Here is a 17480-nt window from a genome sequence, read left to right on the forward strand (position 1 = left end):
AGGGGAATTTTAAATTTGCAATGATGATATTTTTCTAGCCATCTTTATGTAATCCTATAAGAGGATCGAGCAAGCAAAAAATGGAATAATTTCTAGCCTCGCCGCACGTAATCAAGTGACCTCGAACAAGCATATAAGATAAATAGAGAAGTAGAGATAAAGGCAACTAAAGAAATAAAGGCAGTTAAAAATGCATAAAATGGTAGATAATATGTTGGGATGTGTGGAATGGACTGCGTTCTAAGCTTGATCTGTGAGCAAGAAAGAGAAAAATTAGACACGCTTTCTGGTTAAAAGGGATGGTCAAACATTCCTAATTCTAACTCTACCCTTAAACTGAATGACTTTCTATGGTAGGTTAACTTTCTATAGCTGACTTTCACCATATTGAGTAGGATCTAGGCATGAATGTAACAATTTTGCATTTTCTAGATGGTATAACCCCTTTATAGGCTTGTTTTGGACCTATCCTCAGTCCTTAGGAGGTTTCTATTACTGCTGAACTAGGCACTGAGGGTCGTATTTATAGAACCAAACCGTTGACTCTTGGTAAGCCGACGTTGGACACATGTCAAAATTCGGCCATGCAAGATCTGTAAGAAGAGATCCATATCGGTGGTTGGTGAAAAAGGGCGATAGGTGTCTATCGGCTTCCGGGGAGCCGACGATATACTAATTTTTATTTAAGTCTAACAACAATGATCTTCCCTTTCTCGTGGCTTCTTTATGGATGATTTTGGCTTTCAACAATTAGGGATCAAGTGATCTAAGTTGTTTACCATCTTTGGAAGGAGGTTTAACACCTATGTCTTTCCCTTGGTGTTCAAAGCTACTTTTGGCAGATAAGCACATATTATCATTGTATAGTTGGGTTGGTGAATTTAATGGGTGTTGTCCGATGGTTTTAATTTGAAGGGTTAGGAATCAATAATTTCTAGATCAAGTCTGGTAGTTCAGTTTAGGATGAGTTTGGGGTTCTACCTCTAGCTTCAACTAAATATTCGACGGTAATTAGGAATTCTATGTGTAATTTTATCAGGGTATAGCCATTTAGTTCACGAGTAGTGTCTTTGTGATTTAGGTTCGGTGTCTACGCTAGGTTGCAAAACAATCAAAATTTCAAAATAAATAAGATCTTCCTTTTTCATTATTTGAAACTTATGTCCCGAGCTAATGACATATTTAGAATGCAATTGAATTCAATTATAATTCACTCAATTCATTAAGGAGGAAATGACCAAAGTGGGATGGCTCCATCCATTATATTATCATAACTATCCCCAAATAGTGATTCTGTGTTTCAGGTCCAACTTAAAACTAGAAAATGTCCTTGTTGTGCAAAAGGTGGGCCTCACCATAGAGATTGTCTAGGGAGAACATTGAATCACTCTACTCATTAGATGGGTCATATGAGTAAACTGAGTCAAACCATCTACCCCGATGATGTTTATGGTGCTGCCCACCATTGCACATGTTCTATGCAAGTGATACAGTGGTGAGAAAGAAAGAATTGTGTATGAAACCTCACATTAAACATTAGATGTGAACATTTCATCCATTGTGAATGGAACAGGCTGGCTCCATTAGCGTCATTTATTGTTGATTGAATTGAATGATAACAATTGGATTCAATTGAACATCCAAACATGGACTAAGATCACTGTAAGTGCTAGGATGCTAAGCCCACATAGGTTGTCAAATTTTGTAAGACAAAACCACTTCAAAGTAGATTTTCAAAGATTGGTCTATATTCAAGAGAAGATCAAGCTCAAGATCAGTTTATGTTTAAGAGAAGATCAAGCTCAAGATCGGTCTATGTTTAAGAAAAGATCAAACTCAAGATCGGCTTATGTTTAAGACAAGATCGAGCTCGAATTCAAGATGAAGTCAAGCCCAAATTCAAGATGAAATTCGAAACAAAGTTCAAGCCAAATTGAATTAGATATTTGATATATCTCAGGTGGTATAAACCCTAGAAAGACCTTAGGATTAGATGCTTTAAAAAATGTTTAATCATGGGCTTTTACATTTGTTTTTTCTTGGAATTCGGCTAGCCTAACTTCTGGTTCGACCAGCCTAAGCTTCCTCAGCCAACCCAACTTTAAGCCCAAAGCAAATAACAACTTTTGTTTTAAATTCGGCTAGGCCGAGTTTTTGTTGGGTTACCCCAAGCTTGAAATTCGGCCAGCCAGAGAAAGTTCGGGTCAAATTCCAGCAACATCGATTTTTGAAATTCGCGGGAATTTGGCTAGCCAAAGGAAAAATTCGGCTAGCCGAATTGTGCTGTTCGACCAGCCGAACTTAACCTCGGGCCAGCCAAATTTTGGATAATTCTTATCCCACGCAATCTGAAATCTGTTGAACTGAATACGTTGAACTTAACTTAGTTGAAGCCTATCTTGGGCTAGCCGAAGTTCTAACTTCTTTACCTATAAATTGAGCTTTTCTCTCATTCCAAATTACACAAGTTAATTATCAAAATTCTTCTGCAAGAGAGAAAGAAGCTCAAGTTATTAGCAAGCTATTGGTTAGTATTTAATCTATGTAAATAGCCTTTTCAATTCCCTTTAGTCTCAGATCTTTTAAATTTAATCTAAGGGTGAAACTATACTCCTCTTTGAGATCTAAGACAATTGAATTAAGTAGCTTTTGGGTTTAACAAAATTAAAATCTATAAAACTGTAAACCCTTTCTATCTGACTGAACATGGCACCATTTACATTCAAGAAAGAGGTCCTTCTATTACAAGCTTCTGCTACATCTTCTACGATTGAAGATAAGTATACCTTCTAAAACTTTGTTTAGGTTTTTTTGAGATCTTTTGTGAGAATATTAATTAAGGTTTTGTTTGAGATAGCCAGGTAAAATCTCAGTTTGGGTTTTTATTGTGATAGACTGTGAAAATCACAAGGAATTGTATCAAGTTATTAAGGTGACCATGTGAAAACCTTTTTATAGTGAAAACCAAAATTACGAGGGAAGTAATTTTGGGAGTGGAGTAGGTGTGACTGTTTTTAAAGTACCGAACCACTATAATTCTTTGTGCCATAAGGTGAATGGCTTATTTTTATTTTGGTGAATTGAATATATTTAATTTTAGTTGTGTGGTGAATGTTGTAATTCTTTAATTTACTCTTACTAGTTTGAAGTTTTGATTTTAAAGATATTCGTGAAATAAGGTTGTCTTGCCTAAAATTTTAGGTGAAGGTTGTCCTACGAATTATTTGGAATCAAGGTTTCAATACTCAAGCAATTGAGATCTTTATATTATTTATATATTCAACACTTGTTTTGATTATTTGACGTTATCCTATTCACCCCCTCTAGGACATCGTAAGTTCTCCTTTTCAAGTGGTATCAGAGCGGGTTGCTATTTTTTATTTTTTGGATTTACTTCCTTGAGCTAGATCCAGATCTTTAATATGTCAAATTTCGAAAGCCTATCCATTACCAGGACACCTCCCTTTAATGGCTCTAATTATTCATACTGGAAAGCCAGGATGAAGATTTTCCTCAAATCCATAGATGAAAGTGTGTGGCAAGCCATTGTATCTAAATGGATCCCTCTTATGATGGAAGTAGTAGTCCTGTCTATTGTCAAATTTGTGGTGCCAAAATCACTGTTATGTTATATATAACTTGCATAAGTGAAGCTCTCTCAAGGATCAACATTCATGAACAAGCTAAGCTCACAAGACAAGACTCAAGCTGAAGAGTACAAGGCAGTTGGTAAAGAACTCAAGACCCTTTCAAGATTGAGCTACATGAAGATTTCAAGATTGATCTACATCAAGACTTCAAGACTCATTCTTTAAGGTCACTTGTTCCTAATGTTTCAATGTCCATACTTCATGATTGAGGTTTGATTGACCATAGGTTGACCTTAGAAGTAGGTCATTTCGGATACATAAACCGAATATTTATTTTACATGTGATTGGTCTGTTCTTCGACTAGTCCTAGGCCTTCTTCGACTAGTCCTAGACTTGCTTCGACCAGTCTAAGAAATTCCTCGATCAGTCGTGAGTTTGTTACAAATTCCGGATGAAATCTGTTAGGCTTCGACTAGTCCAGGAATCTGTTCGACCAGTCGTAGGAACAGTGTCGACTGCATCTTCGACCAGTCGAACATCTTCGACTCGAATTCCAGCGAAGCTTTTTAGGACCTACGACCAGTCGAAGGAAACCTACGACCAGTCGTAGGTGACCTACGACCAGTCGTAGGAGACCTTCGACCAGTCGTAGAACGGTCAGAGCATATCCCGCCGGATTTTTCAAATATCTGTTGTTGCTTCGACTAGTCGAAGAGCACTCTAGACCAATCGAAGACCCGATCCTCTCACCTATAAATAGTGCACGAATCTCAGAAGAAATTATCAAATTAATTAATTCATTCAAGCCAATCTTTGTCGAACTTCTGAGAGATAATTCTGTGCTCCATCTAAGCTAAGTGTGCTTATTTAATATTCTTTTTCCTTAGCTTTATTTAATTGATTTTGTTTCGTATATTCCCATCTGATTTGATAAGAGGAATTGTTATTCCCTTTCTTTGGAATTAAAATCAATTAAGGCAAGCCCTATTTGGTTTAATTTAAAATCTATTAGAATTAGAACCATTGTAATCGAATCTTGGACATTGAACTTGGACATTCAATCATCTACTCTAATTTGGTTCTACCTGCTACAACGAAGGAGATATTCGGTATTTTACATTTAATTGTAAATTCCTTTCTATTTTGGTTTCTTTCAAGATTTGCCGTAAAAATCTTGTTGTATTGGTTTTCCGAGGAGAGCCAGAAAACTCGTAAGTGGGGTTTTTTTAATTGTGTAAGCCCACAGACAAAGACACAATTGTAAAGGTTTTGGGTGAACCTGGGAAAACCTATTTTTAGTGAACGCTAATATCCCCTGTGTGAGGATATTAGGAGTGGAGTAGCATTTTGTGTGGCTGTTGTATAACAGTTGGTGAACACACAAGCGAACCACTATAAACCCTTGTGTTGTGGTTGATTGATTTATTCTTCTAATCTTTAATTAATTTTTGTGGGATGTATGTATGGTGGTGAATGTTGTAATTATTTAATTCAAGCTTTGTGAGAATGTTGTAATAGTTTAGAATTTATTTTCTGCTATTCCTTTATCAGCTTGATTTTCAATTTCATTTGAAAGTTGTTCCAGCAAGGTTGCCCTGCCATTTTTATGGTGTATGGCTGTCCCTAGAACAATACATTTTTAATTACAATTTATTCAGTTTGTATTTAATTCTGTATTCCTCTTCGATTTGAGATTTGATACAAAGATCTTTCTAGAAATAAGGTTGTCCTACCATAAACTCTGGTTTTTGGTGTAAGGTTGTCCTTAGAATAACGTTTGTATCAACCTCTCAAGATCTGAATTTTGAGGTTTCTTTAATTTACTACATTGTGATTTACTTTGGCTATCATTTTCTTTATTATTCCGCTATTATAAGTTTTTATTTGGCATTGTCCTATTCACCCCCTCTAGGACATATAGCTTGGCCTTTTCAAGTGTTATCGAGCCTAATAACTCTTTTTTTGGATTTAATTCTGAGCTAACGATTTAAGCTATTTAAGATGTCAAATTTTGATAGCCTTTCATCACTAGGCCTCCACCCTTTGATGCTCCACTATTCCTTATGAAAAGCAGAAGACAGACGATTATCCTCCAATCCAGGGATGAAAATGTGTGGCAAGCCATAGTGACTGAATGGAATCCTCCTATCATGGAAGTTACTGGGGTTGATGGTTCAAAATCTATGAAAGTCACACCTTATTACCAATGGACCACTTTTCAGAAAAGTGAGAGTAGTGCAAATGCTAAAGCACTAAATGCAATTACTTGCGCACTATCACCGGATGAGTTCAAAAGAATCATTTCCTATGATACTGCAAAGCAAGCTTGGGATATATTAGAAATGACACACGAGGGTACTACAATTGTCAAAAAATCTAAAGTCCAACTCCTCACAACCAGATTTGAAGAAATTCATATGGAGGAAAATGAAATATTTATGGACTTTTACACTAGATTGAATGACATTGTAAACTCAATGTGGGGTCTTGGCGATAAAATCCCAGAAAGTAAAGTGTGTGCAAAAATATTACGCTCACTTCCTGAACGGTTCAATTCTAAAGTAACCGCGATCCAGGAACTTCGTGATACGAATAATATGAGGGTAGAAGAACTAGTTGGTTCTCTACAAACCTACGAGTTAAACTTTAAAGCTCCTAAAGGTAAATCTATCGCACTAAAATCTTCTAAATGTAATTCAGAAGAAATTCTGATTCAGAAGATGATATGGCTCTTTTAGCTAAAAAATTTTATAAAATTTTCAAAAGCAAGAAAAGGGTTGATTTTCAAAAATCAAATGATAAAAAGAAGTTTAGACCTAAATCTCGAAAATCTTTGAAAGATAGTCAATGTTACAACTGTCAAGAATATGGGCACTTAGCAAATAGATTTCCTAAAAGGGACAAACCCAAGAAGAAGGTATGTTGGCTACATGGGATGAATCATCCGATTCTGAAGGTTCTCTAAATCAGAAGATTCTAAAACAGAGTCGGGCAATAAGGTTAAAGCTCTTATGACTCTAGCCAAATTCACATTTTCAGATAATGACTCTACAAGTGAAGAAAATCTGAATAGTGAATGTGAAAATGAAGATGATCTTCAAGACGCCTACAATGCCCTATATAAGGAAAGTTGTAAAATTGCTGTCAAACTTAAACTTCAAAAAGAAAAGTTTTCTAAACTCAAAAATTGTTTTGAATCACTTGTCTTAGAAAAATCACAAATTTCAGATTGTTTTGAAAAATCAAAATGCGATTTGGAATTCAAAAACTCCCTAATTACTGATTTAAAATCTGAAATTGAGAAACTTAAAACTGAAGTATCTTCTCTTTTGAGTTTAAAGGACACATGGAAATATGCCCAAGGTGATCCAAAGTTAGAGAAACTTTTATCCGGATCAAGAAAATGTGGCGATCGATCCGGGTTGGGCTATGATAAAAATTTACCTCCTAAACAAAAGTATACTCCTCCTATGTTTGTTAAAGGAGAGTCCTCAAATTCAAAAGGGAAAAATACTTATCAAAATTTTTCTAGAAATTCAAAAACTTTTCAAAAACCTAGAAGCAGCCATGTCAACTTTAATCAGAAACGAAATCCACTAGCTGAAAAGATAGTTGATTTACTCAAGGAGCTCTTAAAATCTAACTCTATAGGTCATTCCTACAAATATACACAAAAAAAGACCAACTATGTTCCTAAACCTAAAACAGTTATGAAATGGGTTCCTAAAGTTACCTGCTTGGTTGCTCACACTGCTTTCAAAGCTACAAGTCAGTCAAAGTGGTACCTAGACAGTGGATGCTCCAGGCATATGACAGGTGACAAAGCTTTATTCACCGATCTGAAAGATATGACTGATGGTTCAGTCACATTTGGTGATGGTAGCAATGCAAGATTATAGGCCAAGGTACGGTTCAACTATTTAATCTTCCTGTGTTTAAAAATGTTTTATATGTTGAAGGCTTAAAACATAACTTGCTTAGTATATCTCAAATATGTGATAATAACCATAGTGTTCGGTTTTCTAATCAAAGCGGTGAAATACTAAACAATAAGGGTTATGTAATATTAACTGGACGTAGAACGTCTGAAAATTGCTATATTATTAGCGAATCCGGCTCATCTAATCAAACATGTTACATGGTCCATACAGACGAGACTGATTTATGGCACAAATGTCTTGGACATGTACATTATCGAAATTTATATTGATTGAGCAAATGAGAACTTGTAAGAGGTTTACCCAAACTTTAAAAATTAGATAAAATATGTGGTGAGTGCGGATAGGCAAACAAACAAGGAATTCACACAAAAGGTGAATTTAAATACCACATCAAGACCACTCGAACTTCTCCACATGGATCCGATAGGACCTACAGAACAGAAAGTCGTGATGGTAAAAGTATATCCTGGTAATAGTTGATGACTTTACGATTTACTTGGGTAGTCTTCTTAAGGGATAAATCAAACCCTTGAAGAAGTAAGAAAAGTTCTTAAAAGGATTCAAACTGAAAAATCTTCTCAAATCAGTAAAATTCGTAGTGATCATGGATCAGAATTTGAGAATAGCAATTTTGAGAAGTTCTGTACCGACCAAGGAATATTACATGAATTCTCTGCTCTCAAAACTCCACAACAAAATGGAATTGTAGAAAGAAAGAATAGGGTGCTTCAAGAAATGGCTAATGTCATGTTGAATAGCATAAAGCTCTCTAAAAATCTTTGGGTTAAGCAATCAACACAACTTGCTATATTATTAACCGAGTATACACTAGCAAAGATAATAATAAAACGGCTTACGAATTATGGTTCAATAAAAAGCCTACTATTAAATACTTTCGAGTTTTTGGTCGAAGTGCTATATTTTACGTGATCGTGAAAATTTGGGAAAATTCGATACGAAGAGTGATGAAGGGATTTTTCTAGGATATTCTTTAAACAGTCGAGCTTATAGAGTTCTGAACAAAAGGACTGGTGTGATTCAAGAATCCATTAATGTTGTCATTGATGATCACTTAAATACACCAATTTCTAATTCAGATAATGATGAAGTACTAATCATTGATAAACCCAATACTTCATCGAATCAGACTGATTCTGAGTTGAGGACTGTTAAAGATCATCCAACCACACAGATTCTTGGAAACCCTCTCACCGGTGTTCGCACCCGTAGACAACTTGAGGATATATGTAATTATGTATGTTTTACATCCCAAATTGAACCATCTAACGTAAAAGAAGCCCTGGCTGATGAAAACTGGATTGTTGCGATGCAAGATGAACTCAACCAATTCGTAAGAAATGATGTTTGGTATCTCGTACCAAGACCTAAAGATAAACACATCATTGGAACAAAATGGATTTTTAAAAATAAGTCTGACGAATGTGGAAATATAATTAGAAACAAGGCTAGACTGGTGGTACAAGGTTATACTCAAATTGAAGGGATTGATTTCGATGAAACCTTTGCACCAGTAGCACGTCTTGAATCTATCAGACTATTTATATCCATTGCATATTTTAGAAAGATAAAGATCTATCAGATGGATGTGAAAAGTGCTTTTCTAAATGGCGATTTACATGAAGAAGTCTATGTTGAACAGCCAATGGGATTTGAAGATTCCAAAAATACTGATCATGTATATCGGCTTAAAAAGGCACTTTATGGATTAAAACAAGCACCTAGGGCATGGTATGAGAAACTAACAAAATTTCTTTTATGTCATAATTTTTAAATGGGATCTGTTGATAAAACTCTGTTTGTTAAGAAACATAATTTAGATTTTGTACCATCTAATGTTGATGCACGTCTGAGTGCATTAGAGGGTAAAGTTGAGGATATAAATGTAAAGTTGGAAAACATGTCTGTTGCTCATGATTTGCAATTCAAGTACATGCTCAAATATCTTAGACGCTTGAACAAAGGCATGCACCAACTTGATCCCTCTATTCCTCCTCCGTCATCAAGTTCTAGTTCTGACTAGTTTTTATGAGACTTTTGGTATGTAATAACTTTATAACCTTGCACTTGGCTGATTTAGAGTTGGATTCTATTTATATTTTATGCTGGATATTTATTCTATGTGATGCTATCACTCTCTTGCTATACTCATGTTTTATGCTTACTCTCATGTTTACTCTCATGAATTCCTTTATTTAGTTCTCCTTTGTCATATTGTGACAAAAAGGGGGAGAATGGTTTGTCTTTAATGTGATTGTGAGAGAGGAGTAGCATTGGTTATGTTACTCAGGGGGAGTCAAGGGCAATATCTGTTTGATCTTGAGTATATGTTTGAGCTTATGTTTGAGCTTGTTGAATGAAAATAGTTGAATGTTGAAACTGAATGTTGATTTGCATGTGTTAACCGGTTGTTTTACTTTTGTTTATCTTGGTTATGTGTTTTGTCACTAATTTGACAAATGAGGAGATTGTAAGTGCTATAGTTTATATCCCTGTCTGTTGTCAAATTTGTGGTGCCAAAATCACTATTATGTTATATATAACTTGCATAAGTGAAGCTCTCTCAAGGATCAACATTCATGAACAAGCTAAGCTCACAAGACAAGACTCAAGCTGAAGAGTACAAGGCAGTTGGTAAAGAACTCAAGACCCTTTCAAGATTGAGCTACATGAAGATTTCAAGATTGATCTACATCAAGACTTCAAGACTCATTCTTTAAGGTCACTTGTTCCGAATGTTTCAATGTCCATACTTCATGATTGAGGTTTGATTGACCATAGGTTGACCTTAGAAGTAGGTCATTTCAGATACATAAACCAAATGTTTATTTTACATGTGATTGGTCTGTTCTTCGACTAGTCCTAGGCCTTCTTCGACTAGTCCTAGACTTGCTTCGACCAGTCTAAGAAATTCCTTGATTAGTCGTGAGTTTGTTACAAATTCGGGATAAAATCTGTAGGCTTCGACTAGTCCAGAATCTATTCGACCGTCGTAGGAACGATGATCGCATCTATGACGATCGAAAATCTTCGACTCGAATTTCAGCGAAGCTTTAGGACCTACGACGATCGAAGGAAACCTACGATCGATCGTAGGTGACCTTCGACGATCGTAGAAGCGGTCGAGCATATCCGCGGATTTTTTAAATATCATTGTTGCTTCGACTAGTCGAAGAGCACTCTAGACATCGAAGACCCGATCTTCTCACTTATAAATAGTGCACGAATCTCGAAGAAATTATCGAATTAATTAATCTATTCAAGCCAATCTTCGTCGAACTTCCGAGAGATAATTCGTGCTCCATCTAAGCTAAGTGTGCTTATTTAATATTCTCTTTCCTTAGCTTTATTTTAATTGATTTTGTTTCTGCTATTCCAATCTGATTTGATAAGAGGAATTGTTATTCCCTTTCTTTGGAATCAAAATCAATTAAGGCAAGCCCTATTAGGTTTAATTTAAAATCTATTAGAATTAGAACCATTGTAATTGAGTACTGGACATTGAACTTGGACATTCAATCATCTACTCTAATTTGGTTCTACCGGTACAACGAAGGAGATATTCAGGTATTTTACATTTAATTGTAAATTCCTTTCTATTTTGGTTTCTTTCAAGATTTGCCAGAAAAATCTTGTTGTATTGGTTTTCTGAGGAGAGCCAGGAAAACTCAGAAGTGGGGTTTTTTAATTGTGTAAGCCCACAGACAAAGACACAATTGTAAAGGTTTTGGGTGAACCTGGGAAAATCTATTTTTAGTGAACGCTAATATCCCCTGTGTGAGGATATTAGGAGTGGAGTAGCATTTTGTGTGGCTGTTGTATAACAGTTGGTGAACACACAGGCGAACCACTATAAACCCTTGTGTTGTGGTTGATTGATTTATTCTTCTAATCTTTAATTAATTTTTGTGGGATGTATGTATGGTGGTGAATGTTGTAATTATTTAATTCAAGCTTTGTGAGAATGTTGTAATAGTTTAGAATTTATTTTCTGCTATTCCTTTATTAGCTTGATTTTCAATTTCATTTGAAAGTTGTTCCAGCAAGGTTGCCCTGCCATTTTATGGTGTATGGCTGTCCCTAGAACAATACATTTGTGATTACAATTTATTTCAATTCAGTTTGTATTTATTTTCGTATTCCTCTTCGATTTGAGATTTGATACAAAGATCTTTCTAGAAATAAGGTTGTCCTACCATAAACTCGGTTTTGGTGTAAGGTTGTCCTTAGAACAACGTTTGTATCAACCTCTCAAGATCTGAATTTTGAGGTTATTTTAATTTTGCTTTGTGATTTACTTTAGCTATCATTTTTTATTTATTTCCGCTATTATAAGTATTTTCCTCAAATTCATAGATGAAAGTGTGTGGCAAGCCATTGTATCTAAATGGATCCCTCTTATGATGGAAGTAGTAGCCGATGATGGAACTATATCAATAAAAGAAACCGCATTTGCTTTTTGGACTACGATTTAGAAAAGTGAAATCAGTGCAAATGCAAAAGCCTTAAATGCAATAACTTGTGCTTTATCGCCTGATGAATTCAAAAGAATCATTTCTTGCGATACAACTAAATAAGCATGAGATATTCTCGAAATGACACATGAAGGAACTACTTTAGTAAACAAAAAAAAATTATAAAATTCAAATCCTCAAAACCAAATTTGAGGAGATTCGTATGGAAGAAAATAAGTCTTTTATAAACTTATATATGAAATTAAATGACATAGTAAAATCCATATGGAGTCTTGGAGATAGAATCCCTGAGAGTAAGGTTTGCGCAAAAATACTACAATCACTTCCTGATAGGTTTAATTCAAGGGTTACTGCTATACAGGAATTAAGGGATATAGATGTTATGAAAGTTGAGGAGTTAGTTGGTTCTCTTCAAACTTATGAGCTGAATTTCAAAGCTCCTAAAGTCAAGTCCATTGCTCTTAAATCTTCTAAATCTAATTCAAAGGAAACTAATGCAAATTCTGATTTTGAAGAAAATGAAGATGATATGGTAATGTTAACAAAGAAATTTTATAGAATTTTCAAAAATAAGAGAAGAACAGATTTTAAAAAATCATCTGATAAAAGAAAAGGAAAATCAAATTTTTGGAAATCTAAAACCAAAGACAGTCAATGTTTCAATTGTTATGAATATGGGCATTTAGCTTCTAAATGTCCTAAAAAGGATAAATCTAAAAGAAATGACATGATAGCTACTTAGGATGAATCATCAGAGTCTAAAACTAATTCTAAATTTGATGAATCAGACCAGGAAAATGCAAACGATTTGAAATCCTTTATGACGATAGCCAGAGTCACTTCTTCAGATAACTGTGATATGTCTGACTATGAAACTCTAAGAAGTGACCCTGAAAATGAAGATGATCTTTAAGATGCTTATAATGCCCTATACAGAGAAAGTTGTAAAATTGCTGTCAAATTGAAAATTCAAAAAGAAAATTATGCTAAACTAAAATTAGAACTTGAAAAAGTTGTTTTAGAAAAATCTCATTTTTTCGATTGTTTTGAAAAAACAAAATTAGATTTGAGTTTTAAGTCTTCTGAATTGAAAAAATTTAAAACTGAAAATGAGAAAATAAAACTTGAAGTTTCTTCCCTTAGAGTTGAAAGGATACTTCGAAATATGCCATTGGTGACTAGAAACTTGAAAAATTATTAATCTCATTGAGGCGAAGTGGTGACAAGTCTGGTTTAGGTTATATTAAAAATAACTCATTAAAATCTAAGGGTTCTGCTCCTACGTTTGTAAAAGGAGAATCCTCGAACTTTAAAGCCAAGACTCTAAAAGATTAAAACTGTAAAAGGAATGACTTCAAAAACTCAAAACCTTTTCAAGTCTCTAAAATAAATAATTCCAATGTTTATAAACATCAAAGGAATCATAAACGTCCTTTAACTGAAAAATTACAGACTTGCTTAAAGAGTTATTGAAATCTAACTCTGATAAGACTGGATTATATAGAAAAAGGAGAAATCCCAACTCCAAAATACAGCGTAAAGCAAGAGATCCTCCTAAACCTAGAACTGTAATGAAATGGGTTCCAAAGGTTAAGTGTCTTGTTGCCCACACAGCTTTCAAAGCTATTAGCCATTCAAGATGGTACCTGGATAGTAGATGTTCGAGACACATGACAGGTGATAAGGCTATATTCTCAAACATCAACGAAGTAGATGGTGGCTCAGTTATATTCAGAGATGGAAGTAACTGCAAGATAATTGGCCAAGGTAATGTATAACTTCCTAACTTACCTCCCTTCGAAAATGTTCTATATGTTGAATGATTAAAACATAATCTTCTAAGCATATCTCAGATCTATGATAATAAGCATAATGTAAAATTTTCAGATAATGGATGTGAGATTATAAATGAGAAAGGAAATATAATATTAAATGGTCGCAGAACGTTTGAAAATTGCTATATAATTGATAATCCTTACTCAACAAATCATCATGTTACATGGTCCAAACAGATGAGACTGAACTATGGCATAAACGTCTTGGACATGTAAACTATAGAGATTTATATAAATTGAGAAAAAGAGATCACTTACGCGGCCTATCCAAACTGAAAAAGATTGAAAAAGTTTGTGGCGCATGTCAAATAGGCAAGCAAATTAGGAGTATTCACAAGAAAGTGAACTCCTTAGCCACAGTTAGACCTCTTAAACTTCTCCATGTGGATTTAGTCGGACCAACTAGAACGAAGAGTAGAAGTCGAAAGAAATATTTTCTTGTTGTAGTTGATGACTACACTAAATATACTTGGGTAGCCTTTCTAAGAGAAAAATCAGATACTCTTGATGAAGTCATAAAAAATTTAAAACGTATCCAAACTGAAAAAGAGTTATCTGTGGTCAAAATTAGAGTGTTCATGCTACCAAATTTGAAAATAGCAATTTTGAGAAATACTGCAATGATCATGGTATATTGCATGAATTTTTTGCTCCAAAAACACCTCAACAAAATGGAGTTGTTGAAAGAAAAAATAGAATTCTTTAAGAGATGGCCAGTGTAATGCTAAATAGCATGAACCTACCAAAAAAATTATGGGCTGAATCTATTAGTACTGCATGCTATATAATTAATCGTGTTTATATTTAAAAAGCTAAAAACAAAACAGCTTATGAATTATGGTTTAATAAAAAGCCCACAATTATATATTTTCAAACATTTAGAAGCAAATGCTTTATTTTCGTGATTGAGAAAATTTGGAAAAGTTTGAAGCCAAAAGCGATGAGGGAATATTTCTAGGTTATGCTCTAAATAGTCGGGCATATCGTGTTCTTAACAAAAGAATTGGGGTTATACAAGAATCTATAAATATTGTGATAGATGATCGACAGATCACACCCAGTCCTAATCAAGATGATGATGATGATGTCAATATGATTAATATACCTAACTCTTTATCCAAGCTAGACAATACTGAGTTAAGATTAGTTAAAGACCATCCGACTAATCAAATACTTGGTAACCCTTGCACCGACATTCAGACAAGAAGACAACTAGAAAATATATGTAATCATGTCTGCTTTACTTCCCAAATTGAACCGAGTAATGTAAATGAAGCACTCGCCGATGAAAGTTGGATTAATGCCATGCAGGAATAATTAAACCAATTCATTAGAAATGATGTATGGTATTTGGTTTCCAGGCCTAATGACAAACATGTGATTGGAACCAAGTAGATTTTTAAAAATAAAACTGATAAAATAGGAAACATTATCAGAAATAAGGCACGACTAGTCGTATAAGGTTATACTCAAATAGAAGGTATTGATTACGATGAAACCTTTGCACCAGTTGCACGCCTTAAATCGATTAGATTATTTATTTCCATTGCATGTCATAAAGAAAATTTAAAATTTATCAAATGGACGTAAAAATTATTTTTTAAAATGGTGATTTGAATGAGGAAGTATATGTTAAACAACCAAAGGATTTTGAAGATCCCAAACTTCCAAATCGTGTTTACCGACTTAAAAAGGCTCTTTATGGGTTGAAATAAACACCCAGAGTGTGGTATGAGAAATTGACTAAATTCTTACTTAGTCATAATTTTGTTATGGGTAGTGTTGATAAAACCTTATTTATCAAGAAATATAATTATCATATCCTGATAGTTCAAATCTATGTTGACGATATTATTTATGGATCTACGTGCGCTAACCTATCTACTGAGTTTGCAGATATAATGAAATCCAAGTTTGAAATGAGTATGGTTGGCGAACTAAACTATTTCCTTGAATTACAAGTCAAACAACTTAAAGATGATATGTTCATCTCACAGACTAAATATGCATTGAACCTTGTAAAAAGGTTTGGCTTTGAGAATGGTAAGAATTTCGATATTCTAATAAGTACGACTCTTAAACTCTCAAAAGATGAATCAAGTAAAAGTGTAGACTCTCGACTATATCACAGTATGATTGGTAGTCTTCTGTACTTAACTGCTAGTAGACCTAATATTGCATTCAGTGTTGGAATATGTGCTAGATATTAATCTGATCCTAAAGAATCACACTTAACTGCTTTTAAACGGATAATCAGATATGTCGCAAGTTCTGCGAACTTAGGCCTATGGTATCCACATGATACGTCTGTATAAATCATAAGCTAAACAGATGCATACTGGGTAGGAAATGTTGATGATAGAAAATCTACCAGCAGTGGATGTTTCTATGTTGGAAACTTCTAGTATCATGGCTCAATAAGAAACAAAATTCCATATCTCTTTCTACTACTAAATTTGAATATATTGCAATAGGAAATACTTGCACTCAAATAATATGGATGAAAAGAATACTAGCTAACTATGGAATTACACAAGGTACGATGACATTATATTGCGATAATTATAGTGCAATAAATATCTCAAAAAATCCAATTCAATGTTCTCGTACAAAGCATATCGACATACGATACCATTATATTCGAGAATTAGTCGAAGACAAATCTATTATGTGTTGAGGGTCAAATATTACATATTAGACCCCAATTATTACCTGATTTTATAAACATGATACTGTTTAATAACCTATTTTAATCGTGTTTGTGATGCAGGGTGTAATTAGGAGCTTGTACTGAAAAAGGATGCTAAAATCATGGATTTGACTCTCATAAATCACCAAGGCAAGCGACGGACTCCAGGGGACTGAGATCGATGATTCTACATGGCCGAGATTCAAGAAAATCACGTGTCACACTAAAGAGGCCTGAAAGTCTTTCAGAATGCAAGATCACAGGGTTCCCAATATTCGTTCAGCTTGAAACTTTAGATCTGGCCTGGGGACCATAAAGTAACCGTACACGTCAAATTTCGGCCATTGGATCCCTATGGAAGTGTCCCAACAGACAGATCATCCCATAAACCATTGATTTTGAGCACACTTGCTATCTGGATATGCTTCAAAATTGGTCTCAACAGTTTAAATGAGATGAGAAAAAGGATGGATGGATCAGATCTCTCACAAGCATCACAGTAGACTCCACCTTGTGTGGGATGTGCATAGTGCACATGTGCACTATCCGTGCACTGTAATGTCAATGGCAGTCAAACTCCCTTGACTGACAGAATAAAAAAAAATGGAAACTTCTGTTTCCTTCTTCCAACGTTCATACGGAGGTTTGCGGGTGATCATTGTGGGCCACCATTGTGGTCCATATGATGAATCTGGACTGTCCATTAGAATCCCAAAGCCCATATTACCAAGGCCTAGGTGACGAAATTTGAAGAAATGAAGAGGATGGGATCCCAGCCGTTTAAATGTAGGATGGACGACAACGATAAACAACCAGGTGGCCACATCAATGAGAATAAAAAACCATCCATCTCCAACTGATTTTTCTAAGAGAGTGCACTAGACGGTGTGGATTTTCCAACAGACGTTGATCATGGGCCCCACCAACGTCA

Source organism: Magnolia sinica, chromosome 13, assembly GCF_029962835.1.
Source record: "Magnolia sinica isolate HGM2019 chromosome 13, MsV1, whole genome shotgun sequence".
NCBI lineage: Eukaryota > Viridiplantae > Streptophyta > Magnoliopsida > Magnoliales > Magnoliaceae > Magnolia > Magnolia sinica.